Here is a 10,704-nt window from a genome sequence, read left to right on the forward strand (position 1 = left end):
GGCATTTTCTGTAGCCAGGAGACTGCCAGTCCTTTCTCCCATCCCAAGAAATCTACTACCTTTACATGCCATCAGTGGTCCTACTGAAAAAATAAAAGCGAAATTTAACCCTGGGTGACAGCATGGCCTTTGACACCTGAGATGTGTTTTCAGGGCCCACCCTGAAAGTAATCTGTTTTAATTGTTTTTCATTCTGAATTTTAAATTGTTATAACCACGCTGGGACCTGCTGGTGAAGGATTAATAATAATAATAATAATAATAATAATAATAATAATAATAATATCTCACATTGACTTACATCCCTGTTGCTTCAGGTGTGGTAAACGACAGCTTGTCCATACAGGGTGGAGGGAAGGAGATGGATAAAGCAGTCTGTTGGGGTCAAGCAAATGAGCGTGGGGCAGGCAGGGCTAGATCAGTCAAAACACATCCTGAGTCCTGTAAGAAACTGGCACGTAGCTAAGTAAGCCCCCATCTGCACATTTAAGACAGTATCAAACCCCTTAAATCAATCATAGAATCATAGAATTGTAGAGTTGGAAGGGACCACAAGAGTCATCTTGTCTAATCCCCCCTGCAGTGCCCAATATGAGACTCAAACCCACAGTCCTGAGATTAAGAGCCTCCTGCTCTATCGACTGAGCTGTCCCAGCAGTTATGGCTTTCCTCAGAGCATCCTAGGAAGCGTAGTTTGTTAAGGTGGCTGAGAGTTGTTAGGAGACCCTCATTCCCCTCAAAGAGCTGCCATTTCCAGAGTGGTTTAACAAGCAAACCCCCCCCTTCCCAGGGAACTCTGGAAGTGGTCGCTCAGGGAGAAGAATGTGGGTCTCCTAACAACTCTCACCAAACGTAACAGACTACAGAATTCTTTGGAGGAAGTCCTGACTGTTTAAAGAGGTAGGATACAAAATGTATAGCGCAGATGAGGACCAGTTTACTAGAACTAGGCCCCATATGTTGACTGGCTCTGGCACTGCACTCTCAGGTGTGAACATGTATGGAGAGCCACACCCTGGGGTTACATGCAGGTCTTTGATTGTTTAGCATGAGTCTTTTTCCCAGGGTGCATTGCTGATGAGTTTCCATGCCAACCCAACAGTAGTGGGAGAAGGCCCAGCTAGTTTTCTCTCACAATGCTGGGGTTTGCAAGATAGGGGTTTGCAAGACTCGCAGGTGCAGTATTCCAGAATGAAGAAAGATCCATGCGCCGCAGCATGAGGAGCAGTCAGAAACCTATGGACTTAGTTACCTACTGCGACAAGCTGGAGCTCTGCCACAGAAAGAACAAAGTTCTGTATTTGGTGATAGCCAAAATGAGAAGTGCCTGTTCCATTTTTGTTCCCTGAGCTTCACTTCTCCTGGTCAATACTCTCATTCATTATACAACAGCAGGATTAGATGGTGCCTGCTGGCTGGCACACTCTGGACATTAATACATGCTGGCATGCATTTGTGCATGTGCCAGGGGTGTTCCATGTGAATGAAAAGGCACCGTTTGCCCTCCTATCGCAGCACATGCTGTTGTTCTGGACAGCCAGAATACACCACTGTGTTTAGCAAGCACGTGACTCCATCGGGCTTCCTTTCAACTGCCTCCTGCTTGATGAGAAAAGAACCAAAGCAGAAACACATGGCATCATTCATAGCTGATTTTTGATGGTGATGACACTCCATGCAGTTTCTGATACAGCCCTTAAGTACATATGGAGAGTCTTGCCGGCTCTAGACTTGGATGCCCAGATGAAGTCAGTGATGACTTTCAATAAACAAAAAGAAGAAGCTTGTTTTCCGAGTAACTGAAATCCCAAAGGATGGAAAATCTTTCAGCACTGGAATTAAGTACCGTATTGCCCCAAATATAAGCCGCACCCAAATATAAGCAGCACCTCTAATATTGGAGGGGGAGAGAAAAAAATACCTGAATATAAACCACTCCATTTTTCACTGCTCCTGGCTTCATACTGGGGGGGGGGGGGAGTCGCACTGCATTGCCTTTCCCCTTCCTCATTCTCTCTCTTCCCGGCCTTGGGGGGGAGGACAGGGGACCACGTGCGGGGTGGGCGTCGCTTTGCCGCGCTCCTAGCACTGTTTGCCCCACGCTCCTGGCTGCATACTGTAAGGTCATGAATATAAGCCACACTAATGTTTCATGATTGGAATTTAGTAAAAATATGAGGCTTATATTCAGGCCAATATGGTATATAATTAAGGTACTGGACTAGAACAGTCATTTTTTAGAAGGTCATACAAGGACCTAATGCAGAGGATGATTATAACAAGCAACTGTAATACAAAGACATTAAATGGCCAAGTGAAACACCCTTGCTAATTTTGATACCTTACAAATAAAAAAGACAGAGGGAAGGCAACACAATTCAGTGAAGCAAAGCTAGTCAGGGATCACCCACACTTCCACTTTCTCCATGTCTGGAAAGCACAAGTCCAAATGGTATGCCAGTTGTCCCATGATTTCTAAGCACCAATCCAAGCGGTTTTCTCTTTGCCCACTCCCCACACCCCAAAAAAACTGCTCTTGAGAGCTAAATTGGAACAAACAACAATCCATGGAAAACCTGGTTGCCATTTGTTCTGATTCAGCACTAAACCATGGTTTCCCCTGGGGGGGAGCAGCAGGGCAACCAGAAATGTGAATGAAGCTGCAGTCTCTGAACCTGTTTCCACAAAAACTTCACTGGGAGACATGTTATAAATGAACTTCAGCAAACCATACACCTGCTAAGCACATGGGTATGTGATTTGGCTGCAATCCTAAGCACACTTGGAAATAATAATAATAATAATAATAATAATAATAATAATAATAATAATTTTATTATTTATATGCTACCCTTCTGACTGGGTTACCCCAGCCAATCTGGGTGGCTTCCAACAAAATATTAAAAACAATAAAACCTCAAACATTAAAAACTTCCCAGGGCTGTCTTCAGGTGTCTTCTAAAAGTCATATTGTCAATAAGACCTCTTAACCTAAGTGAGATTTATTTCTGAGTAGACTTACAGAGGATTGTACTCTAGTCCAAACAAATGTAGTAACAAGCATGACTTCTCTCAGTCCTCCCGGTAATGGTATCAAGCTCTTCAGGTAGCCAACAATCTGCATATAATTGACTGACTGTTCGACTGGTTTTACCACCTTTCCACACAATGGTGCCCAACAACACATAAGATAAAATATGAAGAAAGAGAAACAATCCTGTATAGAGCAGCATATAGAACATGAGCAAGATGTTTTCTTTTAAAAAGACACATAAAAGAGAGTTACTCATATAAAAAAAGAGACAAAATAAAAGGCTCTCACAAAAAGCAATACTGAAACTTCAAAACAAATTTCAAGTTCCAAAGAAAAGCTTTTCACAAAGTTGGAAGCACCAGCATAATTTCTTCCAGGAACCAGAAAACCAGCTAACCAAGAGGGTTGACTGTTCCCATCCTGTATCTTTCTTGAATACTTAATTTTATTGTATCTAGTTGTTTATCACCTTTTGGGGTTCCAGTAAGAATTTTCAGACATTGTTTCCAGGTGGTTTGCGGAACAATCTTGCTTCCACTGTCCATTTATAGAAAAAAACCACGTTGCTTTCACAATTGGGCTCATGTGAGACACAGATGAAGGCCTATATGACACCAATTTCTTTGTATCTAATGCCAACATGAACTTTGGCCAATATGTAACAGCAGCAGCCACTATTGATCTGATTCCAGTGTAAATTTGCTGCATTAACAAGTGGCCATTTAGAGAAATGAAAACAACTATCAATAAACAGGAACTTGTTTCAACAGAGAACTGGGTGGAGATGGGTCTGGGGATGTGCCCTTCAGTATTTCCTGACAATGTGAGCCATCTCTGCCCAAAAAGTGAGTCACACATGCAACTAAAAGAGCCGTTTTCCAGACACTGTGTTCTGCATTGACTGGATGCAAGTGATGATGATGCAGGATCACATACGCTCCATGTGTCCCAATTTTCCAAGTACAGTCCCAGAATTACGAAAGCCATCCCGGCTTCTGATTTGATCCCGGAATGTCCCTATTTCCCCTGCCATGAGCTCAAGGAAGAGGATGAATCAGCGCTTGTCCCAAGCAGCAGTAGCAGCAGTGAGGGAGCATCCCATTGCCTCTCCTTAGCCGCTGCTGCCAGCCTCCTCCCTTGGGCAGCCCATCTCCATCTCCCTCTCTGAGTCAGAAGAGTCATTGCTGCAGTGGGCAACCATTTGTTTAAAAAATGGACTTCTTTTGTTGGATGCCAGAATAAGAGGAACTGGACCAAGACCAACACTAGAAATCCTTTTATTGTAATAAACATTCTGCAAAATGCAACTGAGTTCACAGCCAATAGTTTTTATTGTTGAAGAAATTAAGTTTGTACAGCACAACTATAAAACATTTTGCCTCAGGATTAAGAACTGTAACTTCTTTTAAATAAATGAGGCAGATTATTTAAAAAAATAAATTGAAAAATACAAGAAAACAATAGGTTTGTGACTGCTGGGGGAACCCCACAAATATGTGCAGAGATCATGTACCCTCCAGTCACTGACTCTAGAGTAAGTGGGAGTGACACATATTCTGCCTGAATGAGATATGGTTATTTGACAGCAACACTTCCCTTGAGAGGCATGAAATACTACAAAGTGCTCCACCCTACTCTCAAGCAAGGGCAGAAAATGTAATGGAAAGCAAGAGTCGTGTCATATTTGGGGAAACATTTAGGATAAACTGCAATGCCAAGGTGTTTTTGCTGTGTATTCTGCTCAGTGGGTGACCTTCTGTCTACCTCACAGCCTAACCTAGCCCACAGAGCTGTTAAAATAAAATGGATAAGGGGAGAACCATCTACACCTGCTTGAGCCCCTAGGAGGAAGGGGGGAAATAGCTTTGATAAGAACACAAGAGGCTGCTGGATCCGGCCCAGGGCTCATCTAGCTGTTTTCATAGCAGCCAGCCAGATGCTTATGGCAAACTGGCAAGCAGGACCCAAACATAAGAGCACCCCCCACACTGTCCCTTCCAGCAACTGGTATAAACTGGATGAAAGGCTCTTGTAACCACTTAGGCAAAAAAACTGTTATTGTGAATAACAGGCAAACCTATTTTGCTTTGATTTGCTTCACTTAAAATCACTTTCACAGAAGACGCTTGAAAATTATGTTCAACTTTTTTTGAAGAAGCTCAGAAAAAAAGAACAGGGGAAGCATGCAGCATTACCCTGCTAGTCCTTCCCTTCCCAGAAAAAAAAAATTGAATAAATAAAAATGCTTACCTGACAAGGGAGAGGTATAACTAGCATTAGCAGCTAGGAAAGCTCACTAATTACACATGACCGTCCAACCTCTGCTTAACAATTCCCAGTGAAAGAGAACCCACCACTTCCTAGGGTCATAACTTTTTTTAAAATAAAAAATCAAGTCATGGAATAGGTTTCTGTTTCAAAACAGTGTGCAGAGCCACAACAGTCACTTCCCACGAAATGGTCTTTTCATAATCCATTGAGCCCTAAAGCTTTATGTTTCAATGACTGGACTTGGATGAAACACTGCAGTGATGAAGTCAAGGGGAATAGCTGGGCTTCGGACTATTTCCTGCTTACCCACCCAGGATAATATTCAGTGCTTTCTGAGTTTGGTGGGTGAGGGTAAATAGAGATATTGAGCAACTGACTCAATGTATGGCTTGTGCTGTCACGGATGGTGCTTATTGTTTTGGAGATTTGTCTACTTCTTTTACACCCTTTGGTGTCACAAAGCAAATGAAAAACGAGACACTCTCAGAAAGAAAGAAAGAAAGAAAGAAAGAAAGAAAGAAAGAAAGAAAGAAAGAAAGAAAGAATTACAAAACCCCAGAAAGACTATCCTTTCCCTAATTTCTGCCATTTCAGGAGCTCTTTTTATTTATGTTTATTCCTGATCCTTTCCAAACTGCTCCTTCACTTCAGAGCAGAAATCTGCAGCCTGCAATTTGAAAGCAAAACAATGAACATGATCCTTCACTTGGTAGATGTAAAGTAAATATCCCTCCCACCCACACACCATCAGTCAAGGTGACTCCCATCCCTTGCCTGGAGTGGACTAAATATACTACAGTTGCCCTCTTAAGACCATCCCAGTCTAAGATGTGGCTGGAGAATGCTTTAATTGTCCGGATAAGCCCTGAAGCTGGAACATGAACAGCAGATGTCAGGGGCAGAAACAGCCACACACACACACACACGGATCTCTCCACAAGAAGAAACAAGCCAAACTGAGGGAGAAACCTCTCTTTGCCATAAATAAAGGGAAGGTAACCAAGAGACAGACTGGCATGTTTTAAGACTGGGGGAGCCAAACCAACCCCAGATTTAATTGTCTATGGAAGAGTGATGGCTGGGGGACTTTCCAGCAGAAACTTGTCTGACATGGTTTGTTTCACTGGCACCCATCTGCTGCTTCTGAGAGCTAGCCTGCATGTGTACGTGTGCACTTGTGTGCAAGCCTTGCACAGTGAAACATAAGAGGATTTTAGTCCCAGTTCAGCTGAGATTTAGTGTTGAGCATAATGGGTTAGAGGGGCTTTAGGTAGTCCTTACTAAACAATGAACAGCAGTCCTTTTGTTCATGTTGCTGCTCCCGTTAGCTAGCTATGCAGAGGACTGGGTGCCAATCACTTAAAAAACAAAAAATAGTGAATGGGCAGAAGAAAGAGCACTAGTTTCCCCATGCATAAATCCTGTTTGGTAAGATAATTGACATAATTAAGCTGAGAAGGCACGTCTACCCAAAGCACCCCTCCTCTCCCACATAACAAGAACAAACTTTAACATCCAAATAAGACAGAAATAATCTAAAATGAAAAGAAGGGGCTTCTGAGTGGAACTTAGTTTTCTAATTGAAAATTTATTAAACAAATAGAATTAAACGTAGAAAAGAAAACCATAGTGATAGGCTCAATTTGGAAGAGAAGCGCTAATGCCAGTATTGTGAAAGTCAACCTGGAGTTAGGGAGGGAGCCAAATATTGACGCTGTTGGCCATGTATAGAAAAAAGGACTCAGGAGAGGAGGGACAGCTTGACAATGGGACTGGGATTAAGTGTCCTGCAGTATTTACTGGCTGAGGCCATGCCAAAGACAGAGGCCAAAAGGCTCCAATCCTCAAGTCGCTAATCAGAGACATGTCTGACTGACTCCAGGGGAAGCGCATCAGAATGAGCATTGGAGAATTACAAGATTCGAACTTTCTGGACCTCCCAAAGAGCTACTTGAATTGCACGAGGAGAAATAGATCCTGTAATAATGGACACATCGTTAAAACATGCTCTCCCTTGGGGAAAGTTAATGGCAATGTTCCTTGGGCATCCTGACTCACTCAGATTGGACTCAAATCGCAAAAGGCATCAATATTGTAGCAAACTGAGTGATGGGATGACCTTATATATGCCTCCTCATACATGAGGCCTACTGAGCTCAGTGAGGCCTATTCATAGATTAGCATGAGAACTGCAGCCAGAGATTGTGAGCTGTGTAATGTAGATATCCCTTGGGACAGCATCTCCGTCCAACTGCAAAATGGGGATAATATTACTGACTTACTGTTATGAAAAATATTACTGAGATATGTAAGTAAGTGATTATGGCACTGTAGAGATTCTAGGTAAAAACGATAATGGAATAATATAAATAACATAATATCCCAACTAACTTACATGGATGGATAGTACACTGTAACCCATAGACTTGTAATGTTTGGGACTGTTTGCACACAGTCATGTTGATTTGTATACTTATTGCTGAATTTCACCAGCATTTACAATGGCATTGCCTTACTTTGACTTCAGCACCTTTGGCCTTCAGAATTACGTGTGAGCAGCCATCCATCTCGGAGCTGGCGCCGAATAGAAAAGGAGAAATAAACAAATAAAGACTTCGAGAAACAGAGATGGTGTCAACACAGGGAGCCTAACCTGGTTACTTCTCAGGTTATTACCTTTGGGAAGGAAAGGGTTTAATTGAATATTTCTTCCAAATGGTTCATCCATCTTCATTCTCCTAGCTTGCTTATCAATAGCTGCCAAGCAGCACATGTACCAAGCACAAGCAAACAGAATTATGTTATTGTAATTTTCAAAACACCATCAACAACTGCCTCATGAGCGTTGGAAAGGAAATTGAGTTATCTAGGCACATGTTACCTTATTAAAAGTTTAAGGAAAAAGAGCTGTATGCTAGCGATCGGCCTAACCTTGTGTTGGTAATGGTGGTTCCACTCCATAAGTAAAACTTCTCTCCAGCCATGCTGGCAGGAAAGAAAAAGACCTTATAGCAGGTGTAGGGGACCTGTGGCCATCAAGATGTTGTTGGACTACAACTCCCATCATCCTTAAACACTGGTTATGCTGACTGGGGTTGATGGAAATTGGAGTCCAACAATATCTGAAGCGTACCAGATCTCCCACACCTGCCTTACAGCCAGTGATGACTAGTGCCAAATGGGACTAAAGGAGCAGAGAGCAGGTAGGCCAATGGTGGTTGGGACCAGAAGTACAGTGGTACCTCAGGTTAAGTACTTAATTCATTCCAGAGGTCCATTCTTAACCTGAAACTGTTCTTAACCTGCAGCACCACTTTAGCTAATGGGGCCTCCTGCTGCCGCTGCGCCACTGGAGCACAATTTCTGTTCTCATCCTGAAGCAAAGTTCTTAACCCGCGGTAATATTTCTGGGTTAGCAGAGTCTGCAACCTGAAGAATATGTAACCCGAGGTACCACTGTAATAACAGATAGAGACAACTAATTCGAGTTTTGTCCAAATCCTCCTTCCAGCTGGGTTCTACAATGTCAACACAGAGACTTTGGAGGAAAAACCTGACAGCCACAGCTCCTTAGGTTATATAAGTAAGAAAGTAGGGGGGGTAGCTAAAGGAATATTGAGGTTGGTGGGGCAGTGCCCCATTGCCCTAATGGGCCAGCCACCACTGCTTGCAGCACCTTCTTCCATTATACCTTTGCATCTTTGAAGATCAGTCACTGTCGGTGGTCCTAACTTCTATTGGGCTGCTGACCACTGCAGAACAGGCTTTTGGATGGTGGTCCCTAAACTCTGGTACCAGCTCCCCACCACAGTAGGACACATCGTAGACAGACAGTTGACTGTAGGTAGGCTTTCAATTGGCCCTCTGTTAATTTATTATCATTTTGCTGCTCTATTATTTCATGTTGCATCTGTAATTCTGCATCTCACTTTCATAATTCCATCTGAAAAGCAGGCTATAAATCGACTGTACGTGCACAACATTAATGCAGAGGCCAAAAGTCTATGTTCTGGCCTTGGTTTGGAAATCGTGACACTTGGGCGGATTATTCTGATGCAGGTACAAGTGCCCGAGGCAAAGACAAAACAAAGGAGAGCTGCAATAATCCAAGCTCTTTCGTTTGCCTTCTGTGATGCTGCAGGCAGGCATGTTGAACAACACAGAGTTTTATTCAGGCTTCATCAGAGGAGACCGGTGTTGCATGCTGAGGCTTTGGCTTTTTGTCTCCCAGCCAAACAGTTTAATATTCCAGGAGATACCCTTATTACCTGGAGTGGAGATAAAAGTAATTTCGGGACTGTCTATTCTACCATGTGGCATGACAGTGCCTCCAGGACAACTGATAATAGTTGCGTACAAGAGCAATTAAAACTCAGTATCAAAAATTAAAAGCTGAAATTTCTAAAAATCTTTAAAGCAGCTTCAGACATAGCATAAAATAGCAAAGAAATAGCCTAAAATTATGGACGCAACAGCAGGGATCATTCAGTGTACAACTTAAGAGTTAATTTTGTCATCAGTAAATCAGCTAACCAAAGTGGAGGGGGGAGGTATTGGTTAGCAACCAAATAGAATGGCAGTGATCTTTACTGAGGTAGTACATGCTCCGATTGGCTGTGTAGTTCTGAGGGAGTTTTTCTCTGTATGTTTGGTTGTATGTCTCCCTGTGTACAAGGCATTAACTAAGAAAGACATCTCTCTGTTCCTTTCTCCTCAAATTAGACATTGTTTTTGTTCAGTTTGCTCCAGACTTTACTCTCAGGACTGCATCTGTGTTAAGTGACTCTGGTAATAAAAATGACCTTCAACCTTCCCATTCCTGCTTGGCCAAGCATTTGCCAAGATAAATTATTTCTCCTTGAAAAATAAAAGCAGAGGTGGCCTGTCAAGCTTTTGGTGGGAAGGAAGTTCCATGCTGAGGGTGCCATTGCTGATAAGGCTCTGCTCATAATGAACAGTAGCACAGTATGCTGGTTGGTGTAGGCCCTCTGTAAGATTAACCTTGTGATATGATCTACAGAATCTCATCATCTGATTGACTGCCGAAGCTTGGCTGCCCTTGGCTTTTGCAAAATGCTTCTGTACAGGGAGGGGGTGGAATTCTCAAGAGCTGCTCTTTGTGTGGCCATAAAGGGATGGCATTCCATGTAGTTGCTTCCTTATTGGAGCCAGTTCTGTAAAGCTGTAGCATATAATCCCGCATCGCACGTCTTGCTCTTGGTAGATATACGCAATGGATTCATTAAGTCTAATGTTCCATAACAAAGTAGATGCTCATTACAGTGTTTACTGTTCTGGGATATTGTTCCCCCTTTGCAGCTGCACCTGAATGAAACCAGGCTCCTAAAGTGTCTCTCTAAACTGCTCTTGTACTGGGATTAACTCCCAGAGAGCAGTTA

Source organism: Podarcis filfolensis, assembly GCF_964270895.1.
Source record: "Podarcis filfolensis genome assembly, chromosome: 3".
Taxonomy (NCBI): domain Eukaryota; kingdom Metazoa; phylum Chordata; class Lepidosauria; order Squamata; family Lacertidae; genus Podarcis; species Podarcis filfolensis.